This window comes from Carettochelys insculpta, chromosome 7, assembly GCF_033958435.1.
Source record: "Carettochelys insculpta isolate YL-2023 chromosome 7, ASM3395843v1, whole genome shotgun sequence".
Lineage (NCBI taxonomy): Eukaryota > Metazoa > Chordata > Testudines > Carettochelyidae > Carettochelys > Carettochelys insculpta.
The window spans coordinates 62,488,061-62,507,590 of record NC_134143.1 but is presented as its reverse complement, the minus strand read 5'-3'; the positions used below and the strand labels follow the sequence as shown (position 1 = coordinate 62,507,590).

Below are 19,530 nucleotides of genomic sequence, written 5' to 3'. Positions count from 1 at the left end.
AAGGAAAGCTGCCTCCCTCACTCCATCAGCGCAGAAACGGAGGAAAGTATCTCCAGCCCGATCCCTGCCGGCAGCAACAGCGAGCGGGACGGGAGGAGCAAGCAGCCCCCAGCCGCAGCAACAGCTGATCGGCGGCGGCACGGAGAGCCACGTGGAAACGGCTCAGCCTCCAATACTCAGCCAGCCGCCCAGCACCGCAGGCAGGGCGGCGGCTAAGCAAACGCCGGTACCGGCGGCACCGCAGGCAGCGGCACCGACCCCCGGGGAACCGGCGGTGCAGAGCGCGCAGGCACGCAGCCTGCCGGCACCGGAGGACGCCGCACATGCGGCATCGCCCTCGAGCGTGCCGAGCTCGGTGCGGACGGGGCCGGAATCCCCTGTATGCTCCCCAGCCCGATCCCTGCCGGCAGCAACAGCGAGCGGGACGGGAGGAGCGAGCAGCCCCCAGCCGCAGCAACAGCTGATCGGCGGCGGCACGGAGAGCCACGTGGAAGCAGCTCAGCCTCCGATAATCAGCCAGCCGCCCCGCACCGCAGGCAGGGCGGCGGCTAAACAAGCGCTGGTACCAGCGGCACCGCGGGCAGCGGCACCGACCCCTGGGGAACCGGCGGTGCAGAGAGCGCAGGCACGTAGCCTGCCGGCACTGGAGGACACCGCACGTGCGGCACCGCCCTTGAGCGTGCCGAGCTTGGTGTGGACGCCGGAATGCCCTGTATGCCCCCCAGCCCGATCCCTGCCGGCAGCAACAACGAGCGGGACGGGAGGAGCGAGCAGCCCCCAGCCGCAGCAACAGCTGATCGGCGGCGGCACGGAGAGCCACGTGCAAGCGGCTCACCCTTCGATAATCAGCCAGCCGCCCCGCACCGTAGGCAGGGCGGCGGCTAAACAAGCGCCGGTACCACCGACCCCCGGAAAACCGGCGGTGCAGAGCGCGCAGGCACGCAGCCTGCCGGCACCGAAGGACACCGCACATGCGGCACCGACTTCGAGTGTGCTGAGCTCGGTGCGGACGGGGCCGGGATCCCCTGTATGTCAGGGGCGGAGTTACCTCCTCAAGGGAGGGGGAAGACTGCACACAAGAGGAGGCATTGCAGCCCCTCTCCGCACAGGGCTGTGTAGTTGCTTTCTCACAGCCCTCCGCTATGTTGCAGACTCCAACTAGAAGGCAGGGGTCCCCCCCCCCTTGGCCTACCCGGAGCCCCCTTCTCCATTTCTGCAACCAGCCTCACCCTGGCTGGGACCACCTCTCCAGGGTCTCGACGGTCTCCCTCCCCCAGACGCAAAGCGTATGCACCAAGGGAGTGGTCTAGGTCACCTTCCCAAGACCAGTGCTTATACTGCCGTGGTCGCCCCTACCACGCAGGGCATAGACACCATCGGCAATCTACTAGGGAAAGATCCCTACGAACGATCTCGTACCCCCGAGGGCAATTGTGACCGGGGACAGAGACTTAAGCATCTCAGGGGGGACTGGTTATGGAACCCCGAGATTTTTCCTCGCACACCTCTAGTGAGAGGGTGTACCATCATCAGCAGGAACCGGAAGGGTCCAGAAAGACGTACCCCAGCGGTTCCTCGCTTTCCTCCCCGGATGAGGCTACGGCCCCGGGGGGCGTCCATCCTCCGGACGATCTCAAACAGTTCCAAGAGCTGTTTTACGAGGGTGGCCTTCACGCAAGGCTTCCAGACAGCAAAGGTGCAAGAACAACACCATAAGCTCCTCAAAAATCTGAGACCTCCGGCCTCCTCCAAAATAGCATACCGCTGATGACGCAATCTTGGAGTCTGCCACTATGATATGGCAGACTCCTGCGACTATTCCGCCTGTCCACAAAAGAGCGAAAATAAATAAATACTTCGTGCCCACGAAGGGCATGGAGTTCCTGTTCAGCCACCCACAACCAAATTCTTTGGTGGTGGAGTCGTCGCAACGTGGGGGAATAAACAAACATGCCAAAAAGCTAGAGCTGTTGGGCAGAAAGGTCTACTCCTCCTCCACGCTACTGTTGCCAATGGCAAATTACGCAGCGCATCTAGCGAACCATAATTTCAACAACCACATTAGGTTGACCTCCCTCATGGACTCGCTTCCAGAGGGCACGAAACCAGTGCTCAAGGCCATCATCCGACCATTTTATAACCAATGGCAAAGGATCACCACAGACACATGGGTGCTGGAGATCATAGCCACGGGGTACGCCATCCCCTCCCAGTTGCTCCCACCGCCATGACCTCCACCCGGGGCCCCACCTCCAGGAGACCTCCCATGTAGCGAGGCTCAAGCAGGAGGTAGACCATCTCATGCTCGTAGGGGCAGTGGAAAGAGTGCCGGAGCAACTGCAAGGGAGAGGGTTCTACTCGAGGTACTTCCTCACGGGGAGGTCCATCTTAGATTTTCGAGGCCTCACCGGTACCTGCGCAAGCAACGTTTTCGGATGATCACAAACGCCTCCATCCTTACGGCACTAGACGATGGAGATTGGTTCGCAGCCCTTGACTTACAAGGTCGTACCGTTTGGGCTCTCCTCAGCCCCCAGAGTCTTCACCAAGACCTTGGCAGTGGTGTCAGCCTACCTGCACAGACAGGGGGTATTTATATTCCAGTATCTGAATGACTGCCTACTCAAAGGGGCCTCAAAGGAGGAGGTACTACGCATAATATGTGTCACAGCAGGCACGTTCTCTTCGCTCGGCCTGCTTATCAATCTGACAAAATCAAAGACAGACCCCGCACAGGACATAGAGTTCGTAGGGGCACGCATAAATTCTATTACAGCGAGGGCGTATCTACCAGAGACTCGCTTTCGGGCCATCGGCTCCCTCGCGCAAGGCTTCACCTTCAGCCCTATGGTGCCGGTTCTGACGTGCTTACAGCCGCTGGGCCACATGGCAGCAGCAACGTTTCGTAGAACAGAACGCCAGGTTACACATGCGCAGCATGCAGCATTGGCTGGCGAGCGTATACAAACCGGCAGCACACACTGTTCACAGGATGGCGTCGCCCACAACGGAGGTGCGCAAATCCCTGCAATGGTGGGTAAACCCCGAGAACCTGCTTACAAGGGTACCCTTCCACCAACCACACGTATTGGTTTTTCTTACTACAGATGCCCCCCTCATAGGGTGGGGAGCACACATGGGCGAAGAGGTGACGCAAGGGCTGTGGTCCTCTATGGAGCAGTCACTGCACACAAATATACTGGAGCTCAAAGCAGTGTTCAACGCCTGCAGACACTTTCGAGACCAACTGAAAGGCAAGGTAGTCGGGATCAGTACAGACGATACCTCCACCATGTTTTATATAAATCGGCAAGGAGGAGCTCGGTCCCGTGCCTTATGTATAGAAGCAGTCCGGTTGTGGAACTGCTGCATCGCCAACAATGTAACCTTGAAAGCCTCGTACTTACCAGGCGCTCGCAATGTGAAGGCAGACCAGCTGAGCAGGCGTTTCGCACTCACGCACGAGTGGCAGATCCGTCCCGATCTGCTGCAACCGATTTTTCCACGCATGGGGTTTTTCCCCAGATAGACCCTGTTTGCTACTCAGCACAACAAGAAGTGCCCACGATTCTGCTCCAGGGCAGGACTGGGACGGGGGTCCCTGAGGGATGCCTTCGCGATCTCATGGAGGGGCCCCCTGCTTTACGCTTTCCCTCCCACAGTGCTCATCCACAAAGTGTTGCAGAAAGCCAGGAGGGAAGGAACCTGAATGATCCCGATAGTCCCAACGTGGGATCGACAGCAATGGTTCCCCCTACTCCTGCGCATGTCGGACCGGCCACCGATGTCCCCTCCGGTGGCGCGGGATCTGCTCACGCAAGCCCAGGGGTCCATAGTGCATCCGCACCCCCAAAGCCTGCGACTACAAACGTGGTTAATCCATGGCTCAGCTCCCTAGAGAGCACATGTACGGAGGAAGTGCAGCAAGTCCTAGAAAGTAGCAGGAGGACTTCCACCAGGAAGACCTTCAAGCAGAAATGGACTCGCTTTACGGCATGGTGTTCTACCAAACAGCTAGCCCCCTTTCGGTGCCTATGGCTGTGATATTAGAGTATTTACTGGACCTCAAGAGAGGAGGACTCTCGCTATCCTCGTTTCAGGTCCACCTGGCCGCCATTTTGGTGTTCAGACACGAAGAGGAAGGGCACACGGTGTTCGCCCATCCCATGGTTACCAGGTTCTTCAAAGGGCTGGTAAGCCTATACCCCCCTCAGAAACCGCTTCCACCTCTGTGGAACTCGGACCTGGTGCTTAATGCGAAAAGGGGACCACCGTTTGAGCCTTTGGCCACGGTTTCCCTCCGCCTCCTTATGATGAAGACGACCTTTCTTCTCGCAATCACGTCGGCTCGCAGGGTGAGCGAGCTTGAGGCAGTTATGGCAACGCCGCCCTGCGCTGTTTTTCCAAGGAGGCGGTAACCATACGGCTGCATCCAGCCTTTGTTCCTAAAGTTTCTTTCTGAGTTTCATACTAACGAACCTATTGTTACCCTTGTTTATCCAAAGCCTCATAACTCTAACAAAGAGGTGCGCCTACACCTCCTGGACGTGAGCAGGCGCTAGCTTTCTATATGGACAGGACCAAGTCCTTCCGGAGAACGGATAGGCTCCTAGTCTCTATCGCTCCCAAATCAAAAGGAGAATGTCTCTCTTCGCAGAGAATCTCTAAGCACATCGTATCTTGCATAAAAATGTGCTACAAACTCAAAAAGACTCCTTTACTGGCCACGCCCAGGGCTCATTCCACTAGGGCGGTGGCAGCATCAACAGCCTTTTTTCAAGGGCGTTGCGCTAAAAGACATTTGCAGAGTGGCGACCTGGTCATCCTGTGACACCTTCGCCAAACATTACGCCCTTCACAGGGTATTCCAAGAGGATACCCGTCTCTTGGCAGCGGTCCTCTCGGGGACAAGCTGCACATAATCCGATTACCCACCTCCTATCTTGGGTTACTGCTGGGTAGTCACCTAATGTGGAGCACCCACGGGGACACTCGAAGAAGAAAGAAAGGTTACTCACCGTAGTAACGGTGGTTCTTCGAGATGTGTCCCCGTGGGTGCTCCACTACCCGCCCATCCTCCCCGCTCCGGATCTCTGTTTAGTGTTTTGCAGGAGCATCCGAGGCGGTTGGTCAAGGAACTGGCGGGGACCGGATCGCGCACATGGCCGGGAGCGCGCGGGGGAGCGGCGCGCACCGGCGCATGCGCGGTCCGGCAGAAACTGCTTGGAAGATCCGATCTGCGGCGCCGGGCGAGCCCGACACCTAATGTGGAGCACCCACGGGGACACATCTCGAAGAACCACCGTTACTACGGTGAGTAACCTTTCTTTATGCAGCGATGGACAAGATATTGCACTGATCTGTACCAAGCACATTTGGAGTGTGTCAGAGAGACTGATCGAAGAACTGAAAGAGAGATCCCTGCTGAGCTTCGAGAACAAGTCTGATATTTCAAAGGATGAAGTAGAAAGAACATTGAAACGACTAAACAACAACAGGATCTCTGGAAATATCATGGGAGAGATGATCAAATATGGTGGAGAAAGTAGGATTCAGGAAGTACACTGACTATGTAATTATAGCATGGAAAGAAGGGAAGGCACCTAAGTAAAGGACAAGGTCTGTGCTAGTAACAATACACAGGAAAGGAAGTGTGTTGGAATGCAAGAACTACAGAATGATTGCCCTAATGAGTCATCTAGGCAAGGTGCTGATGATGATACTGATGGAGAGACTGAGATCAGAAATAGAAAAACATCTAGCAGATGAACAAGTGGGATTCAGGAAAGATAGCAGTATCATGTGGCATATATCGGCACTAAGATTAATAGTGGGGAAAGCTCGATGAAAGAACAAGAACATCTACAGTTGCTTTATCGATTTTTTGATCTATACTGTCAAATGCCTTCTGAAAGTAACTTGTGCAGTGTTGGATTCATATGGAGTGGATAGCAGACTGACATGGTTGTTGAAGGTTATAAATGACAATGTGGAGGCAGCAGTGAGAATGTGCGGAGAGTTGGGAAGTTGGTTTAGAACAAATAGAGTTATGAGACAAGGAGATCCAAAATTGCCGAGTATCTTCATCACACATCTGGAGGGAGCAATGGACAAGATCAAGGAAGAGGCAGAAGGGATATCGGTGCAAGGCATGAGAATTAAGAATGTGAGGTTCACGGATGATATAGTTATTTTATTGAGGAAGATGAGAAGCTAGCGAGAATGGTTCAAGTGCTAAATGAAGAAGGGAAGTGGTACATACTGATTATGAACATGGATAAAACTTAGACAATGGTTTTTGGAGGTAAGGAAATAGGAAGGAAGACCAGTGTAGATGGGATCAAAATAGAGAACATGAAGGAGTTCACGTATCTTGGGAGCAACTTCACATGAGCTAGATTGTAAGAAGGGAATAGTAACTAGTATTGTGAAAGCGATACTGAGTTTGAAGGCAATGGAAAAGATCTGGAAAAGCAAAGTGATTAGCTTAGTAATGAAGTGGAGCGTCTTGAAAATGTGTATTCAGCAGCATGTTGCACATATGTGAGACATGGGTGGTAATGAAAGATTCAAAGGAATGATATTGGTATTCAAAAGGAGTTGTTCTAGAAATATCCTGAGAATAAGATGGATGCAGAAGGTCACCAATGAGGAATTTATATAGGAAAACACAGCCGACAGAGGACCTACTGCAGACAGTTATGCAACAGAAGTTACAGCTCTTCAGGTATATCTGCAGAATGAACGAGAAGTCAAGAACCTGGTATTCAGCATAACGTACTGATCCCACAGAGGATTTGTAGATGATGTAGTAGATTGGTGCAGAACTAGTCTACAAAAACTAAGCCATTCCACACTGGACAGGGAAAGATGCAAGGCAATAGTGAGGGCGGCATCAGACACCAACGGGCACTTGAGCCCATGGTGGTGGTTGTGGTGGTTGTTGATGACGATGATGATTTCTAAATGCTCTTTTCTGCAGTGCATAAACCTTTTCAGGATGTTCTAACTAAGCTGGCATTTGCAAGTCCCTCCTGTTTAATCTAGCACTTGAAATATTTGGTCATTTCCTGAATACCTGTAAAGGATATTGCTTTATTCATTGCAAATCCCTAATTTTTATCCTTATTAGAAATAACTTCCTGTATCTCTTGCTTGCACATCCTCTTTTGTTTAGTTTGTTCAATCCATATGTATATTATTTGACGATATTATTTGGACCAATTTGTCAAATTATTACAAAAATCTTTATTTGATTCAGATGAGAAGAACATCCAATAGCACATTGTGTATGGCATTTTTTAAACAATGGTGACACCTTGTGGATATTGTGAAAGAAGCATCTTGTTGAACCTTTCATGTACAGTGATATACCTCCCTACATCATAGGATGAATACTCTGAAGATAAACACATTAAAAATTGTGACACGTGTCATTCTTTTGATGAAATGTGGTTTTGAAAGCCTCTTCTAATAGTGGGTCTGAAAGATAAGAAAAAGCTGTTCTCCATAATTCTTTAGTCTCATGTGGGATTGGAAGCCATTCATTTACAGAACAAGGAACTTGTGTGTAAACGTTTTTAAAATCAGCTGGTCCCAATAAAGTTATACAATTATGCTATGACAATTGAATGATATGTTTATGGTCCAATGTCAAATAATTGAAATAGAGTTAACTCCTTATGCTTAATGGTAGGTAAGTATTTATTATAGTAGAGACAGTTGAAATTCACAGTATCATACACAGAAGGGTAAAGGGAGACAAAAAGGTCGCTGAAGAAAAACCACGTTAAAATGGAGCTCTATAGTCATCATAAAGAAAATGCAGTGGCTCTGTTCTGTTTTCTTCCTAGTTGTTGCTGGGATTACCTATGAGAAGGATGTGGTTAGGCTGGAGCTTGCTTAATTTTAGCTAGCCTAAATTGGCACTACAGTTCATACAAGTCAGAGCCATTTTGAACAGATGTTTACTTTTACCTTGCACTGGGGGCTGGGTCCAGAATTAGGGAGGCACAAATCTGACTTACAACCATCTACTTCCTGTTCTTTCCCTCACCTAGCACAGGAACAGAAGAACTGACAGTCTCTGTCCGAGGCAAAAGTATTGGTTATTACGTTTTCTGAACCACTTTAAGGAGTTTAAATCTTTTAATAAGGTAACTTGATGGGATGCTGTTATGAAAGACCTCCCCCCGTGGCCAAAGAAGTATCTTGTGTTTAATAAATTTATTGTCGGAAAACCTAATAAAATTTGACAAATGTAATTAAGGAATTTACTAGAAGTAAATGGTATAATCACTGTTTGAACTGTATTTAATTTGCTAAGATCAGATTACCTTTCATTACTGTGTTTAGAATTGTCCAGATGCCAGACATGCTTACGTACTGTAACTGTAAGAAAATACTAATACAAAATGACATGTACTATTGTGATCCTTTTTTCTAGCATTTGCAGCAGTTTTATTAACTTTTTCTCTGTATGGTAATTGCTTTTATTTTCTCTCTTCAAATAAGGATTCTAACATTGTCTCAGTAAAAGATGAGCTGATTCTTGTAGTAATATTTCTTCAGTATCCTGTAGAAGCATATGGTAACATGACTCTGCAAGAAAGATAAGTTATATTGTTAGTTTCCAGGGTACCCAAAAACTGGGATGCAAAAGGACTTCCACAATTTTTTCAATTACAAATCTTACTCTGGCTTACCACCTCTCCTCTGCTATTTTGTCGCCCAAAACTTGACAATGGCTAGGCAGGTGGTTTACTGTGACCATAGCTTTTTGCATGTCATTCTTATCTAATATTTCTGTGAATGTATGTTTTTCATATGTATACATTGTATTTGGTATCAGTTATAACCTCAGGTCCTTTCCAGTAGTGTGCCCTCTTAGACAGTTTTTCCTCATTTTGTAAATGAGCATTTGTTTTTAACTTCCTAAGTGAATTACTTTATTAGACCAGATATTTGGCAAGGTTGTTCTGAATTCTAATCTTGTCCTCCTAAGTGCTTACAACACCTTCTTCTCATCTGCAGAGTAAATAAAGCAAATTCTCTCAGACTCATGAGTCATGCACTCCAGCTCCCTAATAATTTTCAATACCTTTTCCTGGATTGTCTCCAGTTTGTCCACATCCTTTCTGTAAAGGGGGCCCAAAATTGGACACAATATTCCAGAGATGGTTTCACCAGTGTTAAATGCAAGAGAATAGTCACTTCCCTCAGACTGCTGGCAGTGCCCCTTCTAATGCAGCCAAATGTGGCAACAAGAGCAAGCTGTTGATTTATATCCAGCTTCTTGTCTATTGTAATTTCCTAGTTCTTTCCTGCACAGTTGCCGCTGAGATGGTTTGTCCCGAGCCTGTAGCATTACACGGGATTTTTCCAATGTAAGTGTAGGACTCTGCATTTGTCCTTGTTAAACCGCCATCAGATTTCTTTTGGCTCAGTCCTCCAATTTCTTTAGGTCCCTCTGTATCCTATGCCTGCCCTCCAGCATATATACCTCTCCAGCCCGCTTTGTGTCATCCATGAACTTGCTAATGGTTCAAACCAACCCATCATCCAGATCATTAATGAAGATGTTAAATAAAACTGGTCACAGGACCAACCCCTGGTGTACTCCATTTGATACCAACTGCCAACCAGACATCAAGCCATTGATCACTATTACATGTGGCATATTACCCTACTTCTTATGCATCTACTATGGTACATGACATATCTGGTAAATATAGCTGGACTGCAAGTGTATTCATTTTGAATAATTTTTCTTCAGTCTTTGTGGAAGCACTGGAGTGGGAAGGGAGCTTCACAACCAATATTTTATTGCAGCATTATCTTCACAATGCTCTTTTCATATATGAACAATAGTATAGAGCAGCCATATGTTCAGGTAAGAATCTAATTTTCCCCTTCCTCTGTTCTGTCCTTCTATATGTGATTCCATATTCTCTTCAGATGGTCAGATGCACTTTCCACAATCATCCTTCACTTTCTCAGGACGTAGATGAACCTTCTACTGCCAGGTGTTCTCTTATCAAGGTAATCTGTACAGGACTTTCCTATGGAAATTGTTTGTAGACTGGTACTAAGTGAAGGAAAATCGTTTTTAATACCAGTTCAGGAATTATGCTGTTACAGTAACTTACAGTAAGGTGTCAAAATACATGAACCCAAAGTACGCGAACTTGCTCTTAGCAATTCCTCCAGTAAACCCTGGAAATGTGCGATTTCCAGTTGTGCTTAACTCTCTCCCCGCACCGTGGCCCTGGGTGAGCCCCACCGCCTCTGCATGGCCCTAACTCAGCCCTCCTCCCACAAGCTCTGCTCACCACCGGTGCATAGCTCCTGATCACCCCCCACCCTCACCTCTACCTCAGGCTCTAGCTCATTACCTCTCAGGTGTGACTCCAGCTCAACCTCCCTGGCCCTGGTTCAAGCCCCCTGCCAGCTCACCAACTGTGACCCGTGGCTGTGGCTCAACCTGCCCCCCCATGTGTGGCTCCAGTTCAACCCCTCTCCCCACCCTGCTTCAGACCTCTTGCATGCAGTCCCGGTTCCATCCTCCCATCCTGGTTCATGCCCCTGCGTGCAGCTCCAGTTCAAACCCCACCCCCGCCCTGGTTCAGATCCCTCGCACATGGCCCCAGTTCCATGCTCCTGCCCCAGCTCAACCCCACCTGCCCTGCTTCAAACCACCTGCGTGCAGCTCCAGTTCCATCCTCCTGTCCCAGTTCAAACTCCCCACGTGCAGCTCCAGTTCAGCCCCCATCCCTTGGGTTCGAACCACCTGTGCCCTGGTTCAATCCCCCGCGCTCTGGCTCAACTCCACCTCTTGCCCCCCTACCGCCCTAACCCACCACAGGCTTAGGCCCCCATCCCGCCCACCCACCTCCCACGGTCCCAACCCAGCACCAGGTTTAACCCTCCCCAACTGCCCCCCTGACTCCAGAACTTACCCCAGTTAGCCCCTTTGGCAAAATAAATCAGGACGCTGGGCTGGCGCCCGAAATACGGGGCTGTCCCACCCAAAATGGGATGGATGTTCACATTACCCATTATTGAAATTAGTTCTGTTTTGTGGAAAGGTTTCTTGTTTTTGCACTGACTGGTATAGGTCACAAACAATGGATATATCAAAGAGACCAGATCCTTCTCAGTGTTAGCATTCTCTATTTCATATATGCAAGAAAATGACTCATTTAGGTTTTTAAATTTGACCTATTCATCCCAAAATTGTTCCCTTAAATATGCAATATATATTATGTGATGTGGAGAGGTGGCATCTTTTCCTTCATCCTTACTGGGGAAAACAGAAATAGCTAAAATGAATATCTGCCCAACAATGACTTCTCATTAGCTCATTCCCTTTCAAGGCTTCTCCTTTACTCTTCTTCTCAAATATATAGCTTTGTGCCATTTATATAAGAAACCTTTTTCATCACACAAGAGCCTTAATAATCATGGGGAGTGGAGATGTATATATGTATTATCTAACACCTTATTGCAAGTTTGTTTCCCTCAATAGCTCTCTATACATTTTGGCCTGAGATTTCAAAAAGCAAATCAATGCAGTTTGGTTCTCTCTCTTCTTTTCTGCCAGCCAGGGAGGATGTGGTTACCCTAATAATGGGACTGACGAGGATGGATTCGTTAGTAGTCACTTTTCAGAGAAGCCAATGAGACCAAAGCAATATTCCAACTTTAACATTCAAAGAGAGTGAAAATTGAGGTGTTTGGTTTGTTTTCCCTTCAAACTAAGATAAATTACTGTAACAGGATAATTCCTAGACTGGTATAAAAAATGATGTTAGGAGCTACCCACACTCTTCTGGGAAAATGCCAATCTTTGCTTCTCAGGTGGGAGGATGAGGGCAGGGGCATCCTTCAATTAAGTAAAATGAGCATGGCAGCCTATCTTACTAATTCTCTGTGTGCTGCTATGGGACACCCCATATATCAGGATCAAGGCCAACTCCAGGCTTAAGAAAATGTTGGACAGAAAAAGGTTTAATAAAAATTACAGATCTAATACACGATGTAGTCTGCAGTCCTATAATTATATAGGTAACAGATATCAACTACCACTGTCTCACAAGTCTCTGTTCCAGTGGCTATGCTCAAGGATTACTGTGAGGATAGGGAGCAATTTCAACAGTTTCAGGTTGAGAGGAACATTCTAAGAAATATGGAAACAGAAGTCACTTTGTAGGAATTACTTATATAATGCTCTGTATTACCCTATTTCTTCCAGCTTATTCATAATACAGCAGTTACTTTTGCCCATTCTAGGTTCTTTATTCTGGATGTTTATAAAATGACAGATTTACTTTTAGCAGAGATTGAGACTCTTCACCTAGAAGATGGTTGGAGTTCTTTTTCCACTAGGAAATTGTTTATTATGTCTGTTGCAAATAATTCTATATGCATATTTTTTGTTTTAAATAGCTAAGGTATAGAATGGGGGAGAGAATGATAAAAAAGGATGTTTGAGGATTCCAAAGCAGAATAATGTAAAAAACGTCATAGTTACCAGAATCCTATCAAGGCAAGATGGATGAGAGTTTCTGACAGATTCCTTATGAATCTTGTTATTAAAGGGTCTGGAGATATTAGTCTCAACTATATATATACTAACCAGAAAATTTAAATGAATTGCTATGACATTTGTGGTCAGGATGGTTTTTTATTTTCTTTCTATATCTGCAGAGATACACCCTGTACTGAAAAGTGGATTTTTAAAATTTCCCAAATTTATTATAATACAGAATGTTTTATTGTACACATTCTGTTAATGACAGTTTTAGGATGTGTTTGAAAATCTTAAAAACAGTGATAAATTCATAAATAGTGTCAAAATACAAAGTATAAAATTTATGTATTTTGATTCCAGTAAAATGACATGAAAAACAAGAAGCAGCTGATAACTCCAAAACCTTTATTGGGATATTAGAATTAGCTAAATTTATTCCTACTGTTCATATGAACAACAGAGCTTAGAAACCTTTATTGAACAAATCAATATTTTTGTTTTCCTAGTAGTCTCTAAGGAACAGATTAAGGTCCAAGACTATAGAAGCTGTTTTCTCATTAGGTGGAAATTGATTTGAGGACTTGAACTACAGAATCAGATGGTCACTTTGGCAGTTTTTGAACCTCTTCAATAAATAGAAATTAGATCTCTTCTCTAATGCTGTATATTTGAGTAAATTACTCTTTTAAACTTATGGAATGTTTTGCTGTGTTTATAATGTCATTGATTTCCAATTCAGTCTCAGAAGGTAAAAAATCTCCTCCTTTCCCATGAACCAAGTGATCCAGTAGAAGGATACAATACAAGTCCAATTAAAGAAAAAAAATTGCAACTGAGCTGGCTTTTATATTCAAATTCGGCACAATAATACGTGGTTTGAACCGGGATGTGAACTTTCTGAGTCACTAAAGGGGCTCGTCTGCATACTTGGCTTAATCTAATCCTTGACCTTCCTCCCCCACCCCTCCACTCTCTGATTTGCTCACCTTGATCATTTTTTTTTCTGATTTGTCCTCCTTGCTTACTGTTTTTGGTTCTCTGTGTCTTAAATATTGAGTCTGTTCTGGTCTGGCTGTGGTCTGAAGAAGTGGGTCTGTTCCACGAAAGCTCACGTAATAAATTATTTTGCTAGTCTTTAAAGTGCTACTTGACTGCTTTTTGTTTTGATAGTGTAGAGACTAGCACGGCTCCTTCTCTGTTACTATTCACTGTTACTGGTTTGTGTATTTTTTTCAATGATTGCCACTAGGTGTCACTGTTGACCACTATATTTGAGTCACACATGCAAAATTAATAAATATGTAAAATATTTTAGTTTACTAACGCTGGGCCTTGACTCAGCAAACCACATAAGCACATGCTGAACTGTAAGCATGGAAGGCCTTCTCTAGTCAATGAAGCACTTAAACATTGGTTTAACTACAAGAATGTGAGTTGTCCCATTAATTTCTGTCTTAAAGTTAAACATGTTCTGATGTTCTTTGCTGAAATTGTTAAGATATAGAGTGTACTTTGTGTACAAGCAAACATGATCCTTTTATTATTTAGTCAGTGAAGTTGACAATTTATCTGCAGCTGAGGACATACAGATGATGTTTCTTGATGATTGTTGGCAAGATTCTAACCCTAATGAGTCTTTTTATAACCTATATCCTTTCTCGGTTTTACCACAGAGGATAATATATGTATAGATCATTTACTTGTCATGATCAGCTGCTAAAAAATAACAAGAATTTTTTTTCCAGGGGATCATTCATATTAATTTTGTGCTGAATTAAAGTTAGTTTGATGGGTTTCAGAGGCAACGCCTCATTCTTAATAAATAATGAGTTAATTTCACAGAATCATAGAATGCTAGGACTGGAAGGGACTTTGACAGGTCATTGAATTTCCCCCCAACCCCCCCCGCCCTCATGGCAGGACCAAGTACTGTCTAGACTATCCCTGATAGACATTTATCTAACTTGTTCTTAAATATCTCGAGAGATGGAGATTCCACAACCTCCCTTGGCAATTTATTCCAGTGTTTGACCATCCTGACAGTTAGGAACTTTTTCCTAATGTCCAGCCTAAAAACCTCTCGTGCTGCAGTTTAAGCCTGTTGCTTCTTGTTCTATCCTCAGAGGCCAAAAAGAACAAGTTTTCTCCCTCCTCTTTATGACACCCTTTTGGATACCTGAAAACCACTATCATGTCCCCATTCTTTCAGCCTTTCTTCATAGATCATGTTCTTTAGACCTTTGATCATTCTTGTTGCTCTTTTGTGGACCGTTTCCAATTTCTCCACATCTTTCTTGAAATGCAGTGCCCAGAACTGGGCACAATACTTCAAATGAGGCCTAACCAGCGCAGAGTGGAATAGAAGAATGATGCCTCGTGTCTTGTTCACAACGCACGTGTTAATGAATCCCAGAATCCTGTTTGATTTAACTTACCTCAGATCATTTCTCCAATTTGTCCAGATCATTTTGAATTTTGACCCTATCCTCCAAAGCAGTTGCAACCCCTTCTAGCTTTGGTATCATCTGCAAACTTAGTAAGTGTTCTTTCTCTGCCAATATCTAAATTGTTGGTGAAGATATTGAACAGAACTGGTCCCAAAACAGACTCCTGCGGAACCCCACTACTTATACGTTTCTGGCAGGATTGAGAACCATTAAGAACTACTCTCTGAGTACGGTTATCCAGCCAGGTTTGCACCCACCTTATAGTAGCCCCATCTAAGTTGTATTTGCCTAGTTTATTGGTAAGAATATCATGCGAGACCATATCAAATGCCTTACTATTGTCTAGGTATACCACATCTACCGTTTCTGCCTTATCCACAAGGCTCATTATCCTATCAAAGAAAGCTATCAGTTTGGTTTGACATGATCTGTTCTTTACAAATCCATGCTGGCTGTTCCCTATCACCTTACCATCTTCCAAGAGTTTGCAGATGTTTTCCTTAATTATTTGTTCCATTATCTTTCTTTACAGCAGTTAAACTGACTGGTCTATAGTTTCCTGTGTTATTCTTGTTCCCCTTGTTATAGATGGGCACTACATTTGCGTTTTTCTAGTCTTCTGCAATCTCTCCTGTCTCCCATGATTTTCCAAAGATAATAGCTAATGACTGAGATACTCAAGGAGCTGATAGAGGAGGTATTCTAGGATGCATTTCATCAGGCATTGGTGACTTGCAGACATCTAACTTTTCTAAGTGATTTTTAACTTGTTCTTGTTTTATTTTATTTTCTAAACCTACCCCTTTCCCACTAGCGTTCGTGATGTTAGGCATTTCTCCTTCAGACTTCTCGGTGAAGACTGATGCAAAGAAGTCATTAAGCATCTCTGCCTTTTCCAAGTTTCTCGTTATTGTTTCTCCCTCCTCACTGAGCAATGGGCCTACCCTATCCTTGGTATTCCTCTTGCTTCTAATGTATTTATAAAAAGTTTTCTTTTTTCCCTTTTTGCCTGTAGCTAATTTGAGCTCATTTTGTGCCTTTGGCTTTCTAATCTTGCCCGTGCATTCCTGTGTTGTTTGCCTATCTTCATCCTTTGTAATTTGTCCTTGTTTCCATTTTTATATGATTCCTTTTTCATTTTGAGATCATGCAAGATCTCCTGGTTAAGCCAAGGCTGTCTTTTGCCATATTTTCTGTCTTTCCTATGCAGTGGAATAGCTTACTTTTGGGCCCTTAATAATGTGCATTTGAAAAACTGCCAACTTTCCTCAGTTGTTTTTGCCCGCAGTCTTGCTTCCCATGGGACCCTACCTACCAGGTCTGAGTTTACCAAAATCCTCCTCCCTGAAATCCATTGTCTCTATTTTGCTGTTCTCCCTTCTACCCTTCCTTAAAATTGTGAACTCTATGATTTCATGATCACTTTCACCCAAGCTGCCTTCCACTTTAGATTCTCCATCAGTTCCTTTCTGTTTGTTAAAATCAAATCTAGGACAGCTTCCCCCTGGTAGCTTTTTCAACCTTCTGAAATAAGAAGTTGTCTCCAATGCAGTCCAAGAACTTATTGGATAGTCTGTGTGTCACTGTGTTAGTTTCCCAACATATATCTGGATAGTTGAAGTCCCCCATCACCACCAAATCCTGGGCCCTAGATGATTTTGTTAGTTGTTTAAAAAAAGCCTCATCCACCTCTTCCACCTGGGTAGGTGGCCTGTAGTAGACTCCTAGCAGGACATCACCCTTGTTTTTTACCTCTTTTAGCTTAACCCAGAGACTCTCAACACATCCGTTTCCTATGTCCATCTCCACCTCAGTCCAAGTGTGTACATTTGTAGTGTATAAAGCAACACCTCCTCCCTTTTTCCCATCTGTCCTTCCTGAGCAAGCTGTACCCTTCCATTCCAACACTCCAGTCATCTCACCAAGTTTCTATGATGCCAACAATGTCATAGTTGTTTTTATTTATTAGCGCTTCTAATTCTTTCTTCTTATTACCCATACTTCTTGCATTTGTATATAAGCATCTAAGATATTGATTTGATCTTGCCTCCCAGTTTGGCCCTGACCCTCCTTTTTCTTTGCCATTATAGCCCATGCTCTCTCCCATTTCCGACCCATCTCCCAGGTCTCAATCTTCTCTACTTCCCCATGGGCTCGCTCCCCTGTCCCCGTCGAGCCTAATTTAAAGCCCTCCTCACTAGGTTAGCCTGTCTGTGTCCAAAGAGGGTCTTCCCTCTCCTTGAAAGGTGAAGGCCATCTCTGCCTAGCAGTCCTTCCTTCCCATGGTTGAGGAAGCCAAATGCCTCCTGGCGACACCATTTACGCAGCCAGGCATTCATCTCCAGGGTGCACCTGTCTTTGCCTGGCCCCCTACCTTTGACAGGAAGGATTGAAGAGAATACCGCCTGCACCCCCAAACTCCTTCACCTGTATTCCCAGAGCTCTCTAATCACTCCTGATCCGCTCAGTGTCACACCTCGCAGTATCATTAGTGCCTACATGGATGAGTAGCATGAGGTAGTAGTCAGAGGGTCGGATAATCCTCAACAACACCTCTGTAATGTCTCAGATGCAGGCTCCCGGCAGGTAGCATACATCCCAAGATGAAATGTCAGGGCGACAGATGGGTGCCTCTGTCCCCTTCAGAAGAGAATTGCCGCCCACCCCACTCTATGTTTGCTCCTCACAATGGTGGCAGCTGACCTCCCAGCCTTGGGGGGTACAAGGCTTCTCCTCTGCTGTACAGGGTGATTCCTTGTCTCCTGTATCAAGTACAGTATAATGGTTTCCTAGTATCACGGTGGGAGGGTTCAGAGCAGGGGTGGAGCACTCCTAGCTGCCAGAAGTAACCAGCTGCCTATGTCCACCCTGAGGCATCTCCTTCTCCACCAGTGGTAGGTCAGCAGTCCTGTGTAGTGGGATGGCTACCTCAGCTGTCGCCACATGAATACAGTTCAGGAATTGTTCATGGATTTAGATACTCCTCAACCTAGCCACCTCCTCCTGTAGCTCTCCCACCTGCTGCCTGAGAGATTCTACCAGCAGGCACCTTCCACATTGGATGTCCCCGCGAGCCTGGGTATCAGTAAGTGGGAATTGCAAGCCACAGTCCTTGCAAAACCACACCAGGATCTGGGTAGAGGCACCCATGGTCAGGCAGTCTGTCTAGATACAGTCAGAGGCAGAGGGGACAGAAGCATTGCTGACACTGGTGTTGTGGGTTTTCCTGACCACTGTAGGTCTCCCTCTGTTAAACTCCCTCTTAAACTCCCCTGTCTGCTTCGCTCTCCTGGTTCCTCTGCCTCTGGCTTTTGAAAGCCTGCTGGGCTAGGTCAGGCCTAACCCCTCGTGAGTCACACAGGGGAAGGCTGACCCTGAAGCTGATCAAAGGCAATCAAGGGAACAAAGGTCAGTAACTCAGTCCCAACTGCTACAGAAACTGAAACTGAAATCACCCACCTGGAATCAGAATCACAATTCAAAATTCAAACAGTCAAGCATGCACACTCACCCCAAAAGCTAGTACTCTCACCTGATAGTTTCTTCAGTTGTGGGGTCGCTTGCTCTCCCTCTTAAACTCCCCTGTCTGCAGCCCCATCCGCTTCATTTTCCTTTTTCTTTCTCCTTGGGCAAAAGTTAAAGGTATGGTCTGCAAGAAGAGTGCTGGACAGATGAGGATGTCTGTGGATTTTGTGTGTGTGTCTTATTATGGATTAGAAGAGACCACAAAGGTCGTGTTGTCTAACCCCCTACCAAGATATAGGATTTGTTTTCTCAAAATCATTCAAGACAGATGGCTATCTACCCTCCTTTTGAAAACATGTAGTGTAGGAGCCCCTATTCTGTTCCACTGTCCTAGTGTTCTTACAAATAGGAAATTTTCCTTGAGGTTGAATTAGGCATTATCTACATTACACAGCTTTTGGCAATATGGTTGTGTTGCTAAGATTCAAGGGCTAGGTCTACATTGACCTGTTCTCCTGGCAGCTTCATGCTAGTGAGCAATCTCGAAATTGCAAATGGCTGCTCATTAGCATAAACCCGAGGCTAATTAGCATAGCCACGTGAGATCTCCTTGCCGGCAGAGGCTGCTGCTGGCAGTAAACAGGCTATGTAGACCTGCTTCTCCTGGCTAAAAGCACCTCTGTCACCAGCTCCTTATGCCTGAAGCCTCAGGATTATGGTAATGAACAGCCATTTGCAATTGCAAGACTGTTCATTAGCATGAAGCTGCCCAGAGAACAGGTCAGTGTAGCCCCAGTTAAGCAGTGTAAATGCCCTACTTTTGTTGACAAAATGCTTGCATCCCCTTCGAAGCAGGAAAGTAACAGAGAGAGAGCTGTGTTAGGCTGTGTCTACACGGGCACAAATCTTCGAAACAACCATATTTCAAAGATTACTAATGAGGTGCTAAATTGAACATTCAGCACCTCAGTAGGATTAGGACGCTTCCAGCCACGGCGCTTCGAAAGTGCTGCTTTCGAAAGCGTGCAGCTTGGCGCAGCTACATGGGGGTCCTTTTCGAAACAACCCACACTTTTGAAATCCCCT

The 19,530-nt window shown here is 45.9% G+C and overlaps 1 protein-coding gene across 4 annotated transcripts in view; it reads left to right on the top strand.

Moving 5' to 3' along the window:
- ATRNL1 (attractin like 1) overlaps positions 1 to 19,530 on the top strand; it is a 1,060,182-nt gene that overhangs the window by 76,513 nt on the left and 964,139 nt on the right. The window lies entirely within an intron of this gene.